At 48.7% G+C, this 25,070-nt stretch overlaps 1 protein-coding gene across 6 annotated transcripts in view; it reads left to right on the plus strand.

Annotated features, from left to right (window-relative positions):
• The window catches only part of KIF21B (kinesin family member 21B), a 714,596-nt gene that overhangs the window by 124,397 nt on the left and 565,129 nt on the right, over positions 1-25,070 (plus strand). The gene's annotated exons all lie outside the window — the stretch shown is intronic.

Below are 25,070 nucleotides of genomic sequence, written 5' to 3' on the forward strand. Positions count from 1 at the left end.
ACTCTTGCAGGTTATGCAGGACACTGTGAAGGGGATTAGCAGATTTAATGATTTGCTGGATAGATTTAATAGTGATGCTGTGGGAACCCCTGAAAGGTCTTATTCGGTACCCTTGCTTGCTGTTGAGTATGGAGAGGAAGGAGAATGCATGTCAGACATTCCATGGGATCAGGGTGATGACTCTGAGGATGCCTCGGCCCCTGGGGTGGAGGATTTGATTGCTGCTGTTAAGCAGGCTTTAAATTTGTCCGAGGAGGACAAGACTCCTGTCAAAGGGGTGTTTAAGCGGCAGCGTAGAGAGGCTGTTACCTTCCCTGCTGATGAAGGTTTACAGTATATTTTGGAAGGGGCTTGGAAAATGCCTGATAAGAGGCTTCAGATGCCAAAGAGGTTTTTGAGTCTCTATCCTATGCCTGAGGCGCATGCAGACCTCTGGGAGAAAGTGCCTGTAGTGGATACTTCTGTGGCAAGGCTTTCAAAAGCAACTTTGCTACCAGTCCAAGGGGGTGCGGCAATTAAAGACCCCGTGGACAAGAAACTTGAAGGAAACCTCAAAGCCATATTTTAAGGTTTACACTGCGACCCCTTATCGCGTCAGCCTGGGTTTCTATGGCTATGATTGTTTGGCTAGCAATTTGTGCACTATCTTGCATGCTGATCCAGGTATGTTGCTGCTGGCTGAAAAGTTGAAGGCAGCTGCTGAATATGTGCTCGAGGCAGAGGAGTAAGCTCTTAAGATGACTTCTAGAGTATCCACTGTGTCCGTTAATGCCAGGAGAGTCCTGTGGCTCAAGGCCTGGGAGGCGGATAATGAATCAAAAAAGGCCTTAGAGGCGTTGGCTTTTAAGGGAAAGTTGTTATTTGGATCTGAGCTTGAGGAGATTATTAAACAGGCCACGGGAGGCAAAAGCTTCCAGGTTTTCAGCTTTTCGGCCCTCCCCTAGAGGGGGTGCGTCGGTTCGAGGACAATCATTCAGGGGAAAATTCCAGTCATCTAAGGGTAAGGCCCCAAAGTCTAAATTCGGTTCTTTCCACAAGAAGCCGAGCACCAAAGGTGATGAGAAGCCCTCGGCATGACTGCCTGGGGAGACCCCCGTCTGTGATCAAAGTGGGGGGTCGTCTGCTATGGTTCTGGGAAACTTGGCCATTGTTGGATTGGGATCCTTGGGTGTTGGACATTGTATCCCAGGGTTACAAGATTCCTTTCAAAGGTCTTCCTCCGAGAAGATTTCTACCCACACCACTACCAAAGGAGTCTCGGCTCCGTTCTGCTCTTTTGAGGGCGGCGCAGTCCCTTCTAGAAAAAGAAGTGGTGATTCCGGTCCCTCGGGCAGAATGGAAGAAAGGCTTTTATTCTACTCTGTTTTTAGTGCCCAAGCCGGACGGTACCTTCAGACCGATTTTAAACTTAAAATCTTTAAATCTCCATCTGTGGGTAGACCATTTCAAGATGGAATCTCTGCGGTCTGTGCTTCTCAGCCTGGACCACTGAGAATTTTTGGCGTCCATGGATGTCCAGGACGCATATCTGCATGTTCCTATTCACTCGGTGCACCAAGCACTCCTGAGGTTTGCAATAGGAGACCGGCATTTTCAATTCCAGGCGTTGCCCTTTGGACTGGCCACAGCTCCAAGGGTATTCACCAAGATCATGTCAGTGATGGCGGCCGCCCTCCGACTGAGGGGTATCGTTTTGATACCTTATTTAGACGACCTGCTGTTCAAAGCAGATTCGGCAGAGACTTTGCAGAAACATCTAGAGCAGGGATGTCAAGCTCAAATTCATCGGGGGCCGCATCAGCAGTTTGGTCACCCTCAAAGGGCCGGTTGTATATGTAGGACTATGTGTCCACTCTTTATTATCATAAATTATTGTCACTGCATTCAATTATTGTATACTCAGCAGTAGCATTTCCCTCCTGCTATTGCTGTGAACTGCAGTGCATTAGGGCACACGCTGCCTGCACAGGGGGGCAGCACTCAGTCTTAGGGCATATGTCCTGCTTATTATCATGGGACACAGCAATTAATAATGGGCTGCAATGTGCCAGTGCACACACACACAGAGGCAGAGAGTTTGACACTTACCCGCTCTGATGCGTCCACTCCAGTCTGAGCTGCTCCACCCCCAAGGACACAGCTGCGCTCTCACACAGGCGCATTTCCCCCTCCCTCGAGTAGCGCTCCTCGCACCATCTATCCAGGAGTGGGGGGCAGTGTGCTCCCGGTCACTGTGAAGTGCACACTCAGCAGTAAGTAACCTGGAGCATACAGAAGCACCATTCACCACGACGGACCTGCTCTTTCCTCTCTCTGGCTCCTATACAGCAGGTGGGAGTAGAGGAGGGGTTGACGACCGGCGGCACTGCGCTAGAGGGCAGACGTTCTCTGGCTTGTAGGCTGCCGTGCATGCGCTGAAGAGGCGGCTTTCTTGTTTAAAAAAAAAAAAACGAGAATAAAAAGGTGAAGGCTGGCGGCGGCTGCGCGGGCCACATGAAGAGGTCTGGCGGGCCGGATTTGGCCCGCGGGCCTTGTGTTTGACACCCCTGATCTAGAGGAAGCTATTCAGTTTATGCGGGTTCAAGGTTGGCTTTTAAATTTACAAAAGTCTCAACTTGTGCCATCACAGAGGATCCAATACGTGGGGGTGATCCTGGATACCCATTTGCATTGGGTATTCCTGCCGGAGACAAAGGCCAAGGACATTTCCCTCCTTGTACGGGAGATCTGGGGTCACCGAATCCCTCGGTCTGGAGGTGTTTAAAGTTGCTGGGCAAAATGGTGGCCACTTTTGAAATGCTACAGTTTGCCAGGTTCCATTCCCGGGTCTTCCAATGGAACATTCTGACATTGTGGTCGGGGAACACGCAGACCATGAAGTCAGAGAGGATATTACTGACTCTAGAAACCCGGTCTTCCCTGAAATGGTGGACGGATGTGGATTCCCTTCAGTGGGGTCGGTCTCTGCAGTCTTGGGACTGGCTGGTAGTCACTACCGATGCCAGTCTCAGGGGTTGGGGGGCAGTAGTCCTGGACTTAAGGCTTCAGGGCCTGTGGACTACGGAGGAGTCAGTCTTACCGATAAACATTCTGGAACTGCGGGCTGTGTGGATGGCGCTATCCCTAACAGAAGACAAACTTCAGGATCTCCCCTTGCGGATTCAGTCGGACAATGCCATGACTGTGGCGTACCTGAATCATCAGGGGGGCACACGCAGTAGCCTGGCCATGTGGGAGGTCTCCCGGATCTTCTTGTGGGCGGAGCAGCGGTGTTATCGGCGATATTAATCCCGGGAGTGGAGAACGTCGAAGCCGATTTCCTGAGTAGGAAGGAGCTGCTCGAATGGGAATGGAGTCTGAACCCACAGATATTCCAGCAGATTACCGTGCGTTGGGGGACCCCGGAGGTGGACCTTATGGCGTCCAAGTTCAACCATCAAGTTCTATGCCAGGACAAGGGATCCCTTAGCAGAGGCGGTGGATGCAATGACTGTTCCGTGCGTGGGGAGTCTAGCGTATATTTTCCTGCCTTTTCCTATGCTTGCAAGAGTTCTGAAGAGAATCAAATCCCAAGGAATTCCGGTGATTCTGATAGCTCCAGATTGACCAAGGAGTCCTTGTACTCGAGTGTTCGGAGACTGTCAGTGGACTCGTGACGCCTGTCTCAAGTGCCAGATCTGCTAAGCCAAGAACCGCTCTTTCATCTGGATTTAGCTTGGCTAAATTTGACGGCTTGGCTATTAAAACCGCCATCTTAAAAAAAAAAGGGTTTCTCAGAGGCTGTGGTGAATACTATGATCAAGGCCAGGAAGTCTGTATTTTCTGCCAACTACTATAGAGTCTGGAAGACCTATATTAGGTGGTGTGAGAGACTGAAATCTCATACGTCCAGGTTCCGACTTTCCAAGTTGCTTGAATTCCTGCAAGATGGTTTTTCTTCTGGCCTCAGTCTTCAATCGCTCAAAGTACAGATATCAGCTCTGTCAATATACAGATGGGGCAGGCCTCTTCCTTGCTGGCGAATCGCCAGAACGTCAGCGCTGGCGATCCGCCAGCAGCCTGCCTCACCATCTGACTGAGACGCGCGTGCGTCTCACGCGCGTCTCAATCTCTGTCGGCGGGGCGACGGGAACCCTGTCCGTCTCCGCCTCAGGGAGACGGACAGGGTTAGGGGGTGGTGCGGGCAGGTGGTGGGGACCCCGGGTTACCGCCGACAAGCCGGCGGGGACCTGGGGGAGCGGCTGGAAGCTCCGTCGGAAGGGGACGCGCGCGCCTCTCGTGCGCGCACGTCCCCTTCTCGCTATGCAGATGGTGCTGGCGGGGGATGGCGGCTGCCCCATCTGTATTTTCAGAAGAAGATAGCGATTCTTCCGGAGGTGCAGACATTCCTTCAGGGAGTTTCCAGGTTGAAACCACCATACAAGCAACCAGTGGCACCCTGGGATTTGTCTCTGGTGCTGGAGTGTCTTCAAAGGTCGCCTTTTGAGCCGTTAAGGTCGGCTGACCTTAAGTTTCTTACATGGAAATTAGTGTTCTTATTGGCTGTTTCCTCTGCAAAGAGGGTTTCGGAGTTGGGAGCATTGTCCTGTAAGCCTCCCTTCTTAATTTTTCATGACGATAGGGCTGTTCTTTGAACAGTCCCACAATTTGGTACTTGTGGATTATCACGGCTCCCATCGCATGCCATATATAGTGGCATGCGATGCGTTTTGATTTTTACCGATTTTTGCAGTTTTTAGTCAAAATCACATCGCATGCGATTTGATCGCATACGATTTTTCACTGAAAAGCACCCAAATGCATTGGAATTAGTATGAAACATGATAAATGGCCCCCAAATGGCATTTTTGAGGCTGTACCACCCCCACTATCAACGCGAACCAGAAGCATGGCGAGCGCAGCGGTACGCGCCCTACGACCTTTTCATACCCCCACTATCCACGTTGGCATGGAGTTGAGAATAGAAAGTGTGGCGAGCGCAGCGAGGCGAGCGGACGCGGACACCTGTGAAGTCCGTGAGGGGATGCGGATGCCTGTGAAGGTATCCGCGTCCCCTCGCGGGGCTCGCCACACTTTCTATTCTCAACTCCGCGCCGACGTGGATAGTGGGGGTATGAAAAGGTCGTAGGACGCGTACCGCCGCGCTCGCCACGCTTCGGGTTCACGTTGATAGTGGGGGTGGTACAGCCTCAAAAATGACATTTGGGGGCCATTGAACATGTTTCATACTAATTCCAATGCATTTGGGTGCTTTTCAGTGAAAAATCGTATGCGATTTTTTCGCATACGATGGCCATCGTGGGAGCCGTGATAATCCACAAGTACCCACAATTTTTTCCAAAAGTAGTTTCTGCTTTCTATTTAAACCAGGAGATAGTTCTGCCTGTGTTTCAACCCCCAGAGGGTTCTAGGAAAAGGGATAAATTGCGGAATTGGGATGTAGTGAGCGCCTTGCGCATTTATGTGAACAGGGTGAAAGGTTTCAGGAAGACAGATACCTTATTAGTCTTGTATGATGTGCACAAGATTGGTTGGCCTGCTTCTAAGCAGACTGCTAGGTGGTTGCGCTCAGTCATTGCTTTTGCGTATAGTAAGGTTGGTAGGCCTGTTCTGGCCAGGATTAACGCGCATACCACCAGGCCTGTCGCTACCTCTTGGGCGGTTCGTCATGGGGCTACAGCTGAGCAAGTATGCAGGGCCGCCACTTGGTCATCTGTTCACACTTTTGCCAAATTCTACAGGTTCCATGAGTTCGCGTCGGAGGACGCATCATTCGGGCGAGCAGTGATGAGAGCTGCAGACCTGAGCATACCCTCCCAAAGGACCGGCTCTGGAACGTTCCAGTGTTGAGCTGTGTCACCAGGACCATTGAAAGAGGAAAAGGGATTTTTGTAAGAACTTACGATTCGAATCCCTTTCTCTGATATGGTCCTGGTGACACAGCAATTCCTCCCTTACGCTCAGTAAGTATGCCAGTGTTCATGATGGTTCATGTTATAATGGTTGAAAATACATTTTTGAAGTTGTGCATATAATATGTTCAGGCGTTTGTACTGAGTTAATGTATTCCAGTGGCTTTGAAAGTTGAACTGAAGAGTCCGGGATGCAGGGGGAGGACCCTCCTACATCCCAATGTGAGCTGTGTCACCAGGACCATATCAGAGAAAGGGATTCGAACGGTAAGTTCTTACAAAAATCCCTTTTTAAAATAAGGTTGGATAAACATTTATTGGTTAAAAACATCCATGGGTACGAATAAGTAACATAATCTGTCTTAAAAATATCAGAACATACTATACAACAAGGGATAAGCTACTATAAACATAGTTTGAACTAGATGGACGCAAGTCTTTATTCAGCCTCACCTACTATGTAACTATGGGCCTTATTCTAGTTCACTCTTTCTGACAAAATCCTTCTTAGATGGACAAAACCATGTGCACTGCAGGTGGGGCAGATGCTACTTGTGCAGATCTATATTGCAGTGTAAAAATAAAGCAGCCAGTATTTACCCTGCACAGAAACAAAATAACTCACCCAACTCTATTTCTCTCTGCACATTTTACATTTGCCCCCCTGCAGTGCACATGGTTTTGTCCATCTAAGAAGGATTTTGTCAGAAAGAGTGAACTAAAATAAGGCCCTATGTAACTATGTATTCTTAGTAAATTTCCCCCACAGTATCATTGATATATATATGACAATTCTAAATTCAGCTGTATTTTGTAGAAAATTCTACATAATTTTATGTAGTACATTTAGTAATTGTCTTTGTGTCATCAACAGTCTTCAAAATCCCAAAACTGGGTATATAGATTATTCAAAGTCTGTGTCAAAGACCATAAAGTGGGAGTACATTTTGAAAAGCATAAAAATGGATGATTATAAATGAGCCTGTAATCAGGGATGAAGCTAGGCTTTCATTCATTTGGGGAAAAGACTCAACACACTTCACTGGAGAAGTGGGGAAAATGTGGGAGGTCACCTGAGGAGGTAGGCAAGATGCAGGAGGCCACTTGGAGAAGTGGCTAGATTGCGACAGGGTTGTTTAATCTCCTGGGAGTCAGGAATGTTGCCTATGCTTTCAAATATGGAGTATTAATAAGTATGGAGCCTATTTAATTTGTAATACACACAGTATATACAATAAAATCAGTAAATAGCGCTGGTCCCTTGTGGCCGGAGAGCCCGGCACACAGGGTTAATGGCGGCTACAGCACTAAAGGGGTTAACTCTCCGTGCTTTGCCGTTATTCAGAACAAGGGCACTTGACATGTTTTAAACTGTATGAGCAGCACTGAGCTGGGACAGGACCCCTTCTGCAGTGCTGATGTGAGATGAAGCCTGCTGCTGGGCACAAGGCAAAAAATATATGTATTTCTCTTTCAATGGTCCTGGTGACACAGCTCAACACTGGGATGTAGGAGGGTCCGAAGGAGCCAGGCACCTATCCTAAAGCTTTAGAGGGTAGGCTCCTCCCCTACTGCATCCCTGGACTCTTCAGTTCGTGTTAGGTGCCCACTGGAGTGGGTGCTATTCTAAAGGGCTGCAGGAGCAGCCGAAGAATTAGAGTAGTTAGGGGATTTTTATTATTTTATTAACTATTACCCTAGCTAGGTAGGCACAGTGTGAGGATTTTCATAGTGAATCCTCACACTGCTAGCGCAGCAGGAGCTGACAGAAGCGCGTCCTGTCAGCTCTCTGTGCACAGGGTAGACTCTGTCTGGTCTCCCTGTGCTGCGCTTACAGCCTCTATTAAGAGGCTGCCTGGGCTCCGGAGTAGCCTGAAACCGGCTCCACATTTAGGTGGGGATCATGGGGGACAGGCGCTCCGTGATGGCGGCGGCCATTTTATGCGGAGCTTACACGCTGAGCTCCTGACTGAGAGGACAGCAGCGCTGTGACAGGCATGTTCCAAGTGGTCCCCATTTGAGGGGGAGATACTGGAACAAGGAAATCCTACCTAAGGAGCGGCTAGCTGGGGGTGGTTGGCGCCAAAAGGTCACGGACCCCGCAGCAGCAGGGACTTTGGTCTCTTCCTTCACTCTGACTTTGGCGCCTTTCAGAACGCTTGCAGCGGAGCTGAGCTGGCTTATTGATCCTGGCAGAGTGACTTGGATTTCCTGGGCATCGCTTCCCCGCAGTTGAAACCTACAGACAGCTAAGTGATTGGGTGCATTGACTTTGTATAAACGCTTGTACAATTGTTTGCACTGTGTATATTGAGATATATATATATACGCTTCACTTGCATCATGTCTGAGCATCAGGCTGTGGTTTTGGGGGAGGGAGTCCTTAGTGCACTGAGCGCGTGCAATGTTTGCACACAAAAGTTTGTCCCTGAGCAGATGGCCAAGGGGGGCTTATGTATTACTTGCGCTGATGTGAGACCCATGGGCAGTGAACACCATAGGGGAGAGCAGAGTGAACCTGCGTGGGCCAGTGCCCTAGGCAGGTCGGTAAACGCTTTGGTGCAGCTTCTGGACAGGCAGAGTGATGTGCTGGTAGAATCACAGAGACCTATGCCATCATCTCAGCAGTCGTCTGGCTCCTTACCTCTTACCCAGGCAGATCCTGCACTTATTCAGGTGATGCAGGATACTGCTAAGGGGATCAACAGATTCAGTGAAATACTGGACAAAATGGATGATGTTACAGGGACCCCTAAAAGGTCTTATGCTATGCCTAATGTGTTAGAGGAAGAGGAAGGAGAGTATACTGACACACCCTGGGACCAGGGTGATGATTTTGAAGAGACCTCTGCTGCTGGTATAGAGGATCTCATTGTGGCTGTAAAACAGGCGTTAAAACTGTCTGTTGAGGATAAGACCCCTGTTAAGGGTGTTTTTAAGCGACAGCGAAAGGAGGCTGTTACTTTTCCCTCAGATGAGGGGTTACAGGAACTATTGGAAGGGGCTTGGAAAACCCCAGATAAGAGGCTACAGATGCCTAAAAGATTCCTTAGTCTGTACCCCATGCCGGAGTCTCATTCTGAACTCTGGGAAAAGGTGCCTGTTGTGGATGCTTCTGTGGCACGCTTATCAAAAGCTACGGTATTGCCTGTACAGGGTGGTGCAGCTTTTAAAGATGCTGTGGATAAAAAGCTAGAGGGAAACCTCAAGGCCATTTTTGAAGGGGTGGGGTTTACCCTGCGTCCCCTTATTGCTTCAGCCTGGGTCTCTAAGGCCATTATAGAGTGGGCTGGTGAGCTATGCACCATGCTGCAGGCTGACCACGGTGCTTTGCTGGTAGCAGAAAAGATTAAGGCCGCTGCAGAATATGCGGTGGAAGCAGAGGAGGAAGCTCTTAAAATGGCTACCAGAGTATCCACAGTCTCTATAAATGCCAGGAGGGTACTCTGGCTTAAGGCCTGGGAAGCGGACAATGAGTCCAAAAAGGCCTTAGAAATGTTAGCTTTCAAGGGAAAGTTACTTTTTGGTTCTGAGCTTGAGGAGATTATAAAACAAGCCACAGGCGGCAAGAGTACGTTTCTGCCGGCCTCCTCAACAAAGCAGTCATCCAGATTTGCTGCTTTTAGGCCGTCCTTTCGGCCCTCCCCTAGAGGTGGTGCGTCCTTTCGGGGACAATCGTTCAGGGGAAAGTTCCAGTACTCCAGGGGCAAATCCCAAAGGTCCAAGTTTGGCTCTTTCAATAAGAAGCCTGCCTCTAAAGGAGAGGAAAAACCCTCCGCATGACTGCCAGGGGATCAGCCCGGCAGGGATAAAGGTGGGGGGGCGTCTTACACACTTCAGAGACGCTTGGGCTTCTCTAGACCAGGATACCTGGGTCTTAGAGATTATTACCCAGGGTTACAAAATCCCTTTCAGAGGGCGGCCTCCAAAGAGGTTCATCCCCACACCCATACCAAAGCAGGCGCTCCTGCGCACAGCTCTTATGAGAGCGGCTCATTCCCTTTTGGAAAAAGGGGTGGTAGTCCCGGTTCCCAGGGCAGAGTGGAAGAAAGGATTTTACTCCACGCTGTTCCTGGTGCCCAAACCAGACGGGTCTTTCAGACCAATACTAAATTTGAAGTCCTTAAATGTTCACCTTTGGGTAGACCATTTCAAAATGGAGTCTTTGAGAACTGTACTCCTGAGTCTGGACCAGGGAGAATTTCTGGCGTCCATGGATGTCCAGGACGCATATCTGCACGTTCCCATTCACCCGGAACATCAGATGCTGTTGAGATTTGCCATAGGAGACCTGCATTTACAGTTCCGGGCGTTACCCTTTGGCCTAGCAACCGCGCCAAGGGTATTTACAAAAATAATGTCTGTGATGGCGGCAGTGCTGAGGCTCAGGGGAATCACAGTAATACCCTATTTGGACGATCTCCTGTTCAAAGCAGAATCAGCAACACTGCTTCAAAGTCATTTAAAAGAGGCCATCAGTTTTTTGCAGGCTCACGGCTGGATTTTAAACTTACAAAAATCTCAGTTGGTACCATCACAGAGGATCCAGTTCTTGGGAGTCATACTGGATACCCATCTCCATCGGGTATTCCTCCCGGAGATAAAGGCCAGGGACCTGGTCAATCTAGTTCAGGAGATCCTCAGTGCTCCGAGCTTGTCAGTATGGAGGTGCCTCAAACTCCTGGGGAAAATGGTGGCGTCATTCGAAACGCTTCAATTTGCCAGGTTCCACTCTCGAGTATTCCAATGGAACATTTTGTCAGCCTGGTCAGGAAACACTTTGACCATGAAGACGGAGTTGATGGTGCTGTCCGCAGACACTCGGGACTCCTTGAAATGGTGGACAGAGGTAGATTCCCTTCAGTGGGGTCGGTCATTACAGACCTGGGACTGGTTGATAGTAACTACCGATGCCAGTCTCAGGGGCTGGGGGGCAGTAGCCCTGGATCTCAGGCTGCAGGGCCTGTGGACGGCAGAGGAATCAGCGTTGCCAATCAACATCTTGGAGCTGAGAGCTGTCTGGAAAGTGATTTCTTTGGCGGGAGACAGGTTAAGGAACTCCCCCTTGAGGATTCAGACCGACAATGCCACAGCTGTGGCGTATCTGAATCACCAGGGAGGTACACGCAGCAGATTGGCCATGTGGGAGGTGTCCAGAATCTTTCTATGGGCGGAACAAAATGTTCCTGCAGTATCGGCTATATTCATTCCAGGAGTGGAGAATATAGAAGCAGACTTCCTGAGCAGGGAGGAGCTCAAGGAAGGAGAATGGAGCCTACACCCTCAGGTGTTTCACCAGATCACTGCAATGTGGGGAACTCCGGATTTGGACCTAATGGCATCCAGGTTCAACCATCAGGTGCCCAGGTTCTATGCCAGAACGAGAGATCCGCTAGCAGAGGCAGTGGATGCCATGACTACCCATTGGCAGGGAGATCTTCTTTATGCATTCCCTCCTATTCCGATGTTAGCAAGACTGTTAAAGAGGGTACAGGACCAGAAGGTCCCGGTGATCCTTGTGGCCCCAGATTGGCCAAGGAGGTCTTGGTATTCGAGGCTTCAGAGGTTATCAGTGGATTCATGGCGTCTACCTCTGAGACCAGATCTGTTAAGACAAGGCCCATTCAATCATCTGGATTCCGATCGATTGATTTTGACGGCTTGGTTATTGAAACCGCCATTTTGAAAAAGAAAGGATTTTCTGACGCAGTAGTGCAGACTATGATAAAAGCCAGAAAGGCTGTTTCTTCTGCAAATTATTATAGAGTCTGGAAGACTTATATTAGATGGTGTGAGAGGCAAAAAGCTCACACATCTCACTTCAAATTATCAAAAATGTTGGATTTTTTACAAGATGGATTTTCTTCGGGCCTAAGCCTTCAGTCGTTGAAGGTGCAGATTTCGGCCTTGTCCATCTATTTTCAAAAAAGAATTGCCATTTTACCGGAGATTCAAACTTTTTTACAAGGGGTATCCAAACTGAAACCCCCTTACAAGCAACCAGTAGCACCTTGGGACCTGTCACTGGTTTTAGATTGCCTTCAGAAGGCACCTTTTGAGCCTTTGAGGTCGGCTGACTTTAAGTTTCTCACGTGGAAGTTAGTGTTTTTGTTAGCAGTAGCATCTGCTAAGAGGGTGTCTGAGTTGGGAGCCTTGTCATGCAAATCTCCCTTCTTAATCTTTCACGATGACAGGGCTGTTCTGAGAACAGTGCCGCAATTTTTACCGAAGGTAGTCTCTGCCTTCCATTTAAATCAGGAGATAGTTCTACCTGTGTTTCAACCCCCAGAGGGTTCCAAGAAAAGGGACAAGTTGAAGACTTTGGATGTTGTGCGTGCCTTACGCATATATGTGGACAGAGTGAAGAGTGTTAGGAAGACTGACACTTTATTGGTATTGTATGACGTACATAAAATTGGTTGGCCTGCATCTAAGCAGACCATTGCTAGGTGGTTGCGATCTGTGATAGCTTTTGCATACACCAAAGTGGGTAGGCCTGTACCGGCCAGAATTAATGCGCATACCACCAGGTCAGTTGCTACCTCTTGGGCGGTCCGACATGGGGCCACAGCGGAGCAGGTTTGCAGAGCTGCCACTTGGTCATCTGTTCACACATTTGCCAAATTCTATAGATTCCATGAGTTCGCGTCGGAGGACGCATCATTCGGGCGAGCAGTGCTGAGAGCTGCAGACCTGAGCGTACCCTCCCAAAGGACCGGCTCTGGAACGTCCCAGTGTTGAGCTGTGTCACCAGGACCATTGAAAGAGAAAAAGGGATTTTTGTAAGAACTTACCGTTCGAATCCCTTTCTCTGATATGGTCCTGGTGACACAGCGATCCCTCCCTTACGCTCAGTAAGTATGCCAGAATTTCATGATGTTCATGTTAAAATGGTTAAAAGTTAACAGTTTCTGTTATAAAATGTGCATATAATATGTGCAGGCGTTTGTACTGAGTTAATGTATTCCAGTGGCTTTGAAAGTTGAACTGAAGAGTCCAGGGATGCAGTAGGGGAGGAGCCTACCCTCTAAAGCTTTAGGATAGGTGCCTGGCTCCTTCGGACCCTCCTACATCCCAGTGTTGAGCTGTGTCACCAGGACCATATCAGAGAAAGGGATTCGAACGGTAAGTTCTTACAAAAATCCCTTTTTATGAAATATATGTTTAGCACTGAGCTGGGACCATATATTGTGTATATTGTATTGAATATTGAGGAATGCATTCTACACTTACAATGCACTTTGTACATTTCTGGGGGAAGAAAAATTAGCAAATCTTGGTGATGAGGAAATTAGATGCTAAACAGCCTCCTCCTGTCAGAAGGTCTGTGAGTGTCCAAAACACAGCGGGGAGTAGGCTTTGTGTCTGAAGTCCTGTGAAAAAGGTGTAACTAAGGAAACTTGTGTATGTGATGGGTCACTGAATCCATGGCATCCTGTGTGCGAGGTGTTGGTAATGCACAGACATTTGTGTTTCTTTATGTAATCTTGATTTGTTATGCACTGGAAGTAAGATGTCTGATTGATATGCAAATCCTATATCTAAGGATCTGACCATGCCAGTGTGTCTTTTTGTCTATATAAAGAGGGCTTCTGCCCTGTGTAAAATTGTACTTCTGCCTGTATCTGAATGCTGTAACATCTGTATGCTGTGCCTCCTATGATAGGAGATGAGATCTTTTCAGGGATCCGATACGATTTGCCGGCGGTCGGGATCCCGGCGGTCGGAATCCCGACACTGGAATCCCGACCGCCGAAATCCCGACAAGGGGGGGGACATGGATCGCCCCCCCTTGCGGGCTCGCTGCGCTCGCCACGCAGCGGGCCCGGTGCCTCGCTACGCTCTGCACGCTATTTTATTCTCCCTCTATGGGTGTCGTGGACACCCACGGAGGGAGAAAGTTTCGGGATTTCGGCGGTCGGGATTCCAGTGTCGGGATTCCGACCGCCGGGATCCCGACCGTCGGCAAATTAACTGCATCCCCTTTTCAGATCTATTTGCAATAAACCATCTTTTGTTCAAGACAACTACTTTCATCTTGCGACCAACAGAATTACTGCAATAATTCTGTTCTCCGGCTGTTCTGGGTATAGCATCCAGCGTCTCCGAGTTCCGCTCTGCCTGCTACCAAAGCAGAGGTCTGGTCCGTGACCAGTGGGGAACCAATGGACCCCAGTCGGTGGGTGTTAGCAGCGTGTCGACGTAGGTAGTACTCAGGTGCCAGCGGTTGGGCCTGAGTCAGTATCCGTGGTTCCAGTCGCCACGTAGGAGGAGTCTGGTGGTGGCAGCGATATTCCAGCCCACTGCATAGTGGGCGGAGTCTGCAACAGGCGGTTGCTGACGGTAACAGGGAATCCCCTATTGGCCAGGTCCCATGAGACCAAGAACCGCGATCTGTGGACCCGAAGGGCGTAGCCAGATGGTAAGGGCAGGCGTCCGGTCACAGAAATTGGTGTCAAGCGGTGGGATATCCCAGGCGGCTTTTGGTCACCCGATTAGAGAAGCCGAGTTACTCAGGGAGGAGTAACTGCAGCAAGGAGAATGCGCAAGATGGCAGACTTCAATGGAATGTCAAAGGATGACCTTGAGATCATGTGTTGGAAAAGGGTGTGGATATCCCTTTGAAAGCAACTGTAAACGTAATGAGGGCAGCGCTCATGCGCTTTGAGGAGTCGAATTGGGAGGAGGTGCAGCACGCTGATGGTGACTGTGTCCAGGAGGACAGCGACACAGAGGACCTTCATCTGGACCCGGTGAGACTCACAAGCCCCGCCCCCTATATCAGCAGCCACGTTTCCTATCATTCCCCAGCTGGGCCAGGTTCCGTGCGTCCCAGGGTGGACGGCACAGATAGCCTAGCAGATCGGCTAGCTGAACTAGGGGAAAGGGCAACGGAACAAGAAAGCATGCTCATCATTCGGATGTGGCATGCGGAGCGGGCACCACAGGTCGTGGTACCCCGAGGACCGTTTTCAGCTGCTACCCCCCAAGCGGGACGGATTCAGTTTGCCAAGTTTGCCGACAGCGATGGGGACATTGATGGACATTTGCAAGTTTTTGAGAGGACTTGTAAACGACATGATTTGCCCAAACAGGAGTGGTTAAGACACCTTGTGCCCACCCTGCATGAAGAGGCCTATCAATGAGTGGCAAATGAGGACTGTGGGGACTATGATGTTGGCGCCAAGGCCCTCCTCCAATGTTTTTTTTTTATCACTCCTGAGTCCTACAGGAAAAAGTTCCGGGACTTGCCTAAGATTCCTGGCAGCACCCACGAGCAGTTTTCCACCCAGCTGCGGCAGTACTTGGTGAAGTGGGTGCAGGAATCAAAGGCCACAACATGGCACACCCTGATTGACCTGATCTGCAGGGAGCAGTTCTACCGCAGGTGTGCCCAGGAAGTGAAGGAGTGGGTGCTAGATCGGGAGCCACCCAGCGTAAAGATGGCTGCTCAGCTTGCGGACAAGTATGTGGCAATTCGGCCACAGGGGCTGAAACGCCCAAGTAGCAGCACACTACAAAGGACTGTACCACCAGAGGGACACCCCTCTTCTGCTCATCGCCCCCAAAGCAAGCACCTTCCAACCCGGGTGCTCTTGGCCAGCAATCGCCCCGCAGCGTCCTTGCAAGTAATCAGGGATCATTGGAGCCCCGTCTGGTCAAGAAGTGCTACAGCTGTGGGAAAATCGGACATCTGAGGATGAACTGTCCCACACTGCCGGCACCCCAGATTCGCACTACAAATCTGAATGCTGGAGCCCGGCTTGCTTGCTTAACCCATGGAGCTGAGCCCACTGAGACTCCTGTCAGTCCAATGGAGTGTGGCGGGATACAGGTGAACTCAGAGGAGAGGGTCACATGCATGGCCATACGGCCTCTACAGAATATGTGGTGGCAACTACAGGCGGTCCAAGTGGGGCCCCTGCAAGGAGAAGGCCTGAGAGACTCTGGGGCCTCAATCACTGTGGTGAGCCCCAGACTGATTGATCCTGCTGCAATATTGCAGGGTCGCACTGCCAAAGTTACAATGGCAGATGGAGCGGAGCGTGATGTACCCATGGCAAGAGTCTTCCTGGACTGGGGAGCTGGACCAGAGTTGCGAGATGTTGTCCTGGGGAATGATCTTGGTGGTGGAATCGTTACCACATTTGCTAACGCCATCGCCTGGAGTCAAGCTGCCAGACTACAGTCGTTACCATCGATGCCAGCACAGCCCAGCCCAGAGGAACAGACCACAGTGGCCCGACAACTGCCAGCACAGCAAACCACAGCATCAACTAGCCCAGAGGAAAAGACCACAGCGGCTAGGTCAGCGCATCTCCCCAGCATGCCTTTTTCCTCTGGTGTGCCTACGTCCCCTAGCAACGCAGATGATGTGTGTGCCAGCTTGTTGTATCCTGTGAGGGTGCCCAGCGATGCTCCTGTTCCTAGTGGTTTTCCAACTCCAGCGGTGAGTATGAGTGACCACACTGACTGACTGACCCCAACCAGGATGACCTTAGACATCCCCGTGTAGAGTTTCCCCCTTTAGGAGTAAGTGATGGGCACTGGCCGGGGGTTAGGGAGGCTCCCCTCTCTGACTCATCCCTGACAGGCATAAGGTGCCTTGATGGGGTGGGGGTAGGGAGTGTGCCCGGGCAGGAAGGGTTCAGGCCCAGGGTAGTCAGGAAGGTAGAAGGGGATACACCAGACAGGGTGGGCTCCCCAAGACGTAGGTCCTTTGAGGAGGACAGGAGGGCAGGTCTGACAGTTGTTGCAGACGGGTGCCTGGGAGAAATGACAGAGGTGCAGTGCCTGGGAGATAGTGTGGGAGGAGACAGGGGTAGGCCCAGACCAGTGAAGGTAGAGGCAACCAGAGGCTGTCCCCGGCCCACAACCCCCAGACAGGTACTGACCTTAGAAACTGTAAGGCCCTACAGACAAGTTGTCCCTGACTCTAGTTTGGTAGTGACGCCCCTTACTGTAGTGGCTAGGAAGGGTCTTCCCAAGACAGTGGACTGTACACCTGCTTCCCAAGACAGTGGACTGTACACCTGCTCGCTGAAGGAGGCTCTGGTACCAGCTCCAGTGCTGATGATGCATATTTATTACCAGAACATTGTGGTACAGACTATTGCATCACTGCACGGACTGGGAGCAGTACTGAGCCAGGAGGAGCCATATGGGCAGGAGCACCCTCTGGCTTGTGTGAGCAGAATACTGCTATGGTGGAAGGTGGTGTATGCCACAATTTAGACACACTGGGTGGCAATTGTGTATACAGCTGACCGGCTTGGGCACAGATGGTGCCACTGGCACCCTCATGATGAAGGTTTGCCCCCTTCATTGGGGGAAACAGACAGATTGTTGCCTTGGACTTGGACACTGTGTGGACTGTCAGCACCAACCCGATACGGCCCCTGGCAACCTGGATGAACTGTCTAGGCTGGGGCCAACACCCCCAGGCACTCCCAGTAACCCCCAAATGAACTGCGGGACCAGGAGCCAAATCGTTGGGACATGGCCCTCTGGTTTCCCGCTTGAAGGGGGGGGGGGGGTGAGTGTGGCCGGAGAGCCCAGCACACGGGGTTGATGGCGGCTACAGCACTGAAGGGGTTAACTCTCCGTGCTTTGCCGTTATTCAGAACAAGGGCACATGACATGTTTTAAACTGTATGAGCAGCACTGAGCAGTGACAGGACCCCTTCTGCAGTGCTGATGTGAGATGAAGCCTGCTGCTGGGCACAAAGTAACAAAGTATATATATTTATGAAATATATGTTTAACACTGAGCTGGGACCATATATTGTGTATATTGTATTGAATATTGAGGAATGCATTCTACATTTACAATGCACTTTGTACATTGCTGGGGGAAGAAAAATTAGTAAATTTTGGTGACGAGGAAATTAGATGCTAAACAGCCTCCTCCTGTCAGAAGGTCTGTGAGTGTCCAAAACACAGCGGGGAGTAGGCTTTGTGTCTGAAGTCCTGTGAAAAAGGTGTTAATAAGGAAACTTGTGTATGTGATGGGTCCATGGCATCCTGTGTGCGAGGTGTTGGTAATGCACAGACATTTGTGTTTCTTTATGTAATCTTGATTCGTTATGCACTGGAAGTAAGATGTCTGATTGATATGCAAATCCTAGAAGTATATGGAAGGATCTGACCATGCCAGTGTTATCTGTCTATATAAAGAGGGCTTCTGCCCTGTGTAAAATTGTACTTCTGCCTGTATCTGAATGCTGTAACATCTGTATGCTGTGTCTCCTATAATAGGAGATGAGATCTTTTCAGATCTATTGGCAATAAACCATCTTTTGCCCAAGACGACTACTTTCATCTTGCGACCAACAGAATTACTGCAATAATTCTGTTCTGGGTATAGCATCCAGCGCCTCCGAGTTCCGCTCTGCCTGCTACCGAAGCAGAGGTCTGGTCCGTGACCAGTGGGGAACCAATCGACCCCAGTCGGGGGGTGTTAGCAGCGTGTCGACGCAGGTAGTACTCAGGTGCCAGCGGTTGGGCCTGAGTCAGTATCTGTGGTTCCAGACGCCACGTTGGAGGAGTCTGGTGGTGGCAGCGATATCCCCGCCCACTGTGTAGTGGACGCAGTCAGGAACAGGTGGTTGCTGATGGTAACCACGAATCCCCTATTGGCGAGGTCCCATGAGACCAGGAACTGCTATCTGTGGACCCGAAGGGCATAGCCAGAGTGTAAGGGCAGGCGTCCGGTCACAGCCCTTAACACACATAATTTTCTATTCCAGGAAAATACTTCCAAATGATCCCCAGCTTCAGAAAAAACTTTTTGAATGAAAATAGAATGGATGAATAGCTTGGCGCAATTACCATAAAAAAAGTTTATAAATTTATTAAGTAAAACAGTTTTTTTTTTTATCTTGGACAAATGCATACAGAACACAGCAAATTAATCCAGGTATTACAATAATGCATACAAATATACCTCACCCTGGGTATGGGCTGCGGTGGGCTATGCTTAAATTCAATTCGCGGCACCACCGCATGGCTTCAATGGTTGGTTCCTGGTCAAGTGCAAGTGTGTCCATAGAAAAGTGTACCGATGCTTGAAAGTGCTTGATCTTCAAAGTGCATCAGTGTCAGTTCAGCAATGCGTTTCGGAGAGATCCGCTCTCCTTCCTCAGGCTGTATCCTGAGGAAGGAAACCCGGGAACCAACCCCTGAAGCCATCTGCGGTGGTGCCGCAGACTTGAATTCAAGCATAGCCCACCGCAGCCCATACCCAGGGTAAGGTATATTTGTATGCAGTATTGTAATACCCGGATCAGTTTGCTGTGGTCTGTATGCAGTTTTCCAAGTTAAAAAAAAATAAAATAGTTTTAATTAATAATTTTATTAACATTTTTTTATGGTATTTGCGCTAAGCTGTTTACCCATTCTATTTTCATTCATTTCATTCAACTAACAGGAGGTGGTGTATCTCCTTTGTGAACAAGCAGGCTACATAACCATAACTGATTGTGCTTCTTCCCCATATTGTATATCAGAAAAAAAACTTTTGTTAATATCAACAATGTCTTGTGCTTACTTCGTGGAGGGGGGGGGGGGGGGGGGGGAGTCATTCTGGTCTGTTTGTCCCATTGCAAATTCACAATGGGGACTGATGTTGATGGCCTGCGCATACGCATAATCACTTTTGCACATGGGCAGGTCTTCACTGCGGGCTCCCTCAGAGACCTGCATAGTCTCCAAGGGGCGAATTCCCAATGGGGACTGATGTTGATGGCTTGCGCATACGCATAATGGCTTTTGCGCATGGGCAGTTCTTCACTGCGGGCTCCCTCAGAGACCTGCATAGTCTCCAAGGTGCTCGCAGGGGGCATTCGCATGCACGCTGGGTGCCCCCAAGAAAAGACTGTGCATCCACTTCCGAACGGGGGCGGCAACCTGCTGTTCTCGGAGCAGGGCGCCACTAATCTAAGTCAGCAGAGACCTACTTAGATTTGCCAATGCTTCAGAAATCATTCGAGCATATGTGACCATAAAATGATTTCGGGTCCGTTTATGCAAAATATTCTTTCACAGTGTTGCTGGGAAATTTGCAGAGTAGCGAGAGCGGGCGTTCGTATGGGCTGTGGGCAGCGTTTCATGGCTCGCAAAGCAGTGAACTAGCGACCAGACAAGAATCAGCGCCTTGATCCGTTGGCAATAGAGAACATATGTTCTTTATTCCAAATGGTGCTTGTTATGGATTTCTCCAGAGGTCTGTGTTTCTGTTGTACATTTGAGTTGCAGTGTAATTTGGAAGGAAATGTTCACATCGTAATGAATATGTTGTTAATAATTGGCAAGCTGCTGCAAAAGTACCTCAGCACCAAGCCAATTCCCTGGGGGCTCCTTGCCTAAAAGTCTGAATTTCTCTCACCTGCTGGCCGACACGTTTATACCCATCGGGTCTTTGTCAGGACACAGGTGACAATGTATCATAGATTTCAATGACTTTCAATACACTTCATGATGTAGCAAAAAAAAAAAAACTTTACCAATGGGATATGTACAGGTGACTCACGGTGGAGATGTTGGCAGTTAGAATACCAATGCCAGCCTTCTCGAAGGAGGAAATCCCAATGGGGTTTGGGCAAGTATAATTACCTTCTCCTGCCCACCCTAACGCTCCCTTCCCACAGCCTAACTCTAACCCGCTCCCGCAGCCTAACCCTCCTCGCTAGTGCCTAACCTAATGCTACCCATACATTTGTGCGATTGCATTCGACGCAATATCGGGTTCGATTTCCCTTGAAGCTCACCTTTTGATAAATTGCATTGAAAATGCAATTTTTGGCAATGTGTTGGGCATACAATCATGTGATTTATTGCAAGCCCCTTGCGATAAAAAAAATCGTGCAGGATCACGATTGATGTGATTGCAACGAATGCTGACCAAAACAAGATTATTGAACAGATAAAAATTTAAATAGAGGGCTGGGTCAGCTGGGTCATCTGGGTGATATGTAAACAGGCAGCCATTTTAAAATCCCTGCACTCCTTTTTGCTTTGTGAATAGAGAGGTTTGGTTTATACCTGCTGCTCGTTTCACATTGCTAGCTACTGTGTACTGCTTTGTTCTGCCTGGCATTACAAAGTGCTTCTATCCTGCTGTGTGTAGAGATGGATTCTGCTCGCTCTCAGGCACTAATGTGCTGCACTGTGCTCAAGGTGAGGGAAGACAGGGAAGGCACAGCAAAGGCGAATAGAGATGTCTTGCTGGATAAGGGCCTGGTGGTACTTGTGTAGTTTGACGGCGCCAGCAAGGCGCCGTGCATCTGTGTCCAGCTGCAGGGCTGTAAACTCCATGCCAATGTGGATAGTTCATACCCCCACTATCCACATTGGCATGGTTTTGATTTTAGATAGCGTGGCGAGTGTAGCGACCCACCGAACCCATAGCGTGGGCGAGCGCAGCGAGCCCCGCAAGGGGACACAGACGCACGCACCATGCTGGCGCTGTGAAAGTACACAAGTACCGGCCTGGTTACTTCAAAGGCCAGGAGGGGCATGTAGGACCGATGTCCTACATGCCCCTCCTGGCTCATATACGCGACAACAACCTGGATGATTTCCGCAACTTCCTGCGCATGGATGATGACACCTTCAAGAAGTTGCTGGGTCTGGTGATAAGAGGGAGACCAGGTGGTGGATTCCTATCTCTGCTCAGGAGAGGCTTGTGGCTACCCTGCGGTACCTGGCTTACTGAGCAGTAGTTTGAGGACCTCAAAGTTTGAAACACACATCTCTGCGCAGGCTTTGGGACACATCATCCCTGAAACCTGCAAGGCCATTTATCAAGGTGCTTCAGTACAAGTATTGTAAGGTAAGTAAATTACACCACGCATTGCTTGTGATTTTAACAAAATGTTTTATTTTAAAACTGCATTTAGTAGAATTTTTTATTTGTTTTTTTTATTATTTTAAAACATCACTTTCTTATAAATATGTGGCCAACATGGCTGAACTTTAGCAAACAACAGATGTGGTGCATTCTGCTACTATGACCTTGAGTGGCCCTGCAGACATGGGCATAATGCACACATGCAGCTAGAGGTTGGAAGATGGGTCCCTAATACTAGATCCTCGACTGATGTGTAGGTCAGGGGTACGGCTGAGGTCTTCAGTTGTTTGTAGTTGGTTGTGTGACTAGTGGTGGAAAAAAAACATTTATTACATTTGAAAACATTTTCTCTTTTTTTTTTTTTTACAGTTCCCTACAAGTGCAGAAGAATGGCAAGTCATAGCAGAGGTAGTTCACAGTCATTGGAATTCCCCAAACTGTGGCGGTGCCATAGACGGGAAACATTTGCACATCACCAAACCCACCAACAGCGGGTCAAACTATTTTTATTATAAGGGATACTTTAGCATTGTTTTCATGGCGGTGTCAAACTATGAGTTTATTTTCTTGGATGTTGGGAAAGATGGCCGATGCTGATATGGTGGGTCATTAAGGAATACCAGATTCTATGATAGGCTCACCACCAACTCCATTCATCTACCTCCCACTGAGCAAACAAAGAATGGCCTGGAATTTGTGTTTGTGGCAGACGAGTCCTTCCCCCTACACAAACACGTAATGAAGCCCTACCCACAACGAGGTTCGATAGGTGCATTTTCAACTACTGCCTTTCTAGGGCCTGGCGGGTTGTTGAGAATGTATTTGGCTCTTCCAGGATCAGGATCCTCCACAGACCCATCAACAAGAGACTGGACAAAATTAATTATTTAATACTGGCACGCTGTATACTGCACAACATGCTCCGACGCAAGGCCACCAGCAGAATGCCTTTGCTCCCAGCAGGACCAGAAGACACGAACCAGCCAGTGGAGCTAGTACAGATTTCCTCGCTGTCAGCTTCTACAGTAACCTTTCGCTGCACTGCAATGGCCAAACAGGACCGGGAAAGCTACAATGCATTTTTCAATGGGAGGGAGCTGTGGCATGCCAGGAGGAAGCCATCAGATAAAAACCAACATTTTTAAAAAACCACTTACCTCTTTGTCCTCCTCCAAATCCTGACCTCTCTCCACGGACTCTGCCATCACGACTAGGAACTCCTTAGGTGTCCGCTTCTCCAGGAGGAAGTTTAGTTCCTTGAAATATCACAGCTGTGGCACGTGTGCACCGGCCCCCAAACTCTTGAATGCCTCGATCTTACGGTTCTCTTTTATGAAGACTGTCCATATGTTGTCAATTTTCTTGCACACCCAGGTTACCGAGGCAGCAAAGTAGGTTGGCTTGGAGTAGTCCACCAAGCGGTTATAGGTAGCCCCCATTTTCTGCTTGTTGCTATAGTCCTGGGATGATGTCAGCCATAGAAACTCCTCCTCCTGGTACAGGGTGATAAAGTCATATAAAAAAATTGCGACTCTCATGTGAAATCTGCAGAAATAAAAAAAAGACAATTAATAAACATGGGAAAAGTTGCATTATTGTTGTTAAATAAAGTTTATTTTATAGTTGCATTATTCTTGTTAAATAAAGTTTGTTTTATAGTTGCTGCTATGAATTTGTTGAAATGTGATTTTGAAAATACATTGATGTGCAGGGTGCTGCAACTTGCATAATGGTGTACAGTGAGAATAATGGTTGACAGATTGTGGTCAGCAGCTTGCAGTGGGGCAAAACAATGGTATGCAGAGTGCTGCAGCATAATGTTGTGCAGTGGTGCAGCATAATTGTTGGCATTGGGGCAACATAATAGTGGACAGTGGGGCAGCATAATGGTGGACAGGGTGCGGCCAGCAGCTTGCAATGGGGCAGCATTTTGGGCAGTGGACCAGTATATGGCGGGTAGAGCAGCATACTGGTGGGCAGTGATGGTTAAACAGCAGCTTGCAGTCGGAAAAAATGATGGTATACAGAGTGATGCAGCATAATGGTGTGCAGTGGGGCAGCACAATGGTGTGCACAGGGCCTGCATAATGGTGTACAGTGAGCATAATCGTGGACAGGGCGTGGTCAGCAGCTTGCAGTGGGGCAAAATAATGGTATGCAGAGTGCTGCAGCATAATGTTGTGCAGTGGTGCAGCATAATGGTGTGCATTGGGGCAACATAATAGTGGACAGGGTGCAGCCAGCAGCTTGCAATGGGGCAGCATTTTGGGCAGTGGGCCAGTATATGCTGGGTAGAGCAGCATAATGATGGGCAGTGATGGTTAAACAGCATAATAATCATTGGCGGCCAATGGTATAGCCTACCTACCCTTTCCTCTGTTTGGGAGCCCAGCAGTGGTGCTTCCAGCCTCCTCTCCAGTCATGTGCACAGTGGGTGGAAGAGGAGTGGTCAGGAAGTGACAAGAAATTTTCAGCAATTGAATGTTAGAAAACTCAAATGCAAAACAGCATGTACAATTTGATAAATATTATGTGCAGAACATATGAGACACTAGATTCGATTGGCGGGCCCGCGCATCACGTCACATGGTACACAAAATGTGCATACAATCATTCAATTTATCAAACAGTTGTGGTCGAAATTAAATGATAGCTTGGGCAGCATTACCCTTCCTTTCTGCCACCTAAACCTAAGCCTAACCCTAAAGCCACCTTTATAAGTGCTTTACCTTAACTCTTCCTACCCATGGCCTAACCTCATTCCCTGCTTTCAAACCCAGAAACCAGAATGCTGACTGCATACAGTACTTACTTAGGATGCATTAGTGTAACTAGGAATAACGGAGAGTAAATAGCTTGCAGAAAAACTGTCCATGTTGTAACATAAGCCAACATTGGCTAATAAATCCTTGTGAATTGTCTGACCCATCTTTAACTATTGATTTAAATGAAGCCTTGTGAATTGTTTGACCAACTATGGGACACCTGCACAACTTCTTGTCCTATGGGTCACGTTTTTATTAGAGGGATTTCACCTCAGAGAGTGTACTGTATATCTGTATAAACATATTTAAATTTATATATAATAAAGTAAATGTTAACCTTTTTCACTAATTATTTACTGTACATTGTTATTATGAGTGCCCTTAAAAAAGAGTCTTCTTTCTCCAGTGTTTTCATGTTTGTATCTGACTCAGGAAAGCACCTCCAATGCCAAAATAATTAGTGCAATATACACGTATACTTTCTCTGGGTAGTTGGATCTTTTGAAAATTTCTCTAGGCATACATTCTTGTGGTATTATATAA

The sequence above is a fragment of the Crinia signifera genome, chromosome 2, assembly GCF_055691185.1.
Source record: "Crinia signifera chromosome 2, ASM5569118v1, whole genome shotgun sequence".
Classification (NCBI taxonomy): Eukaryota; Metazoa; Chordata; class Amphibia; order Anura; family Myobatrachidae; genus Crinia; species Crinia signifera.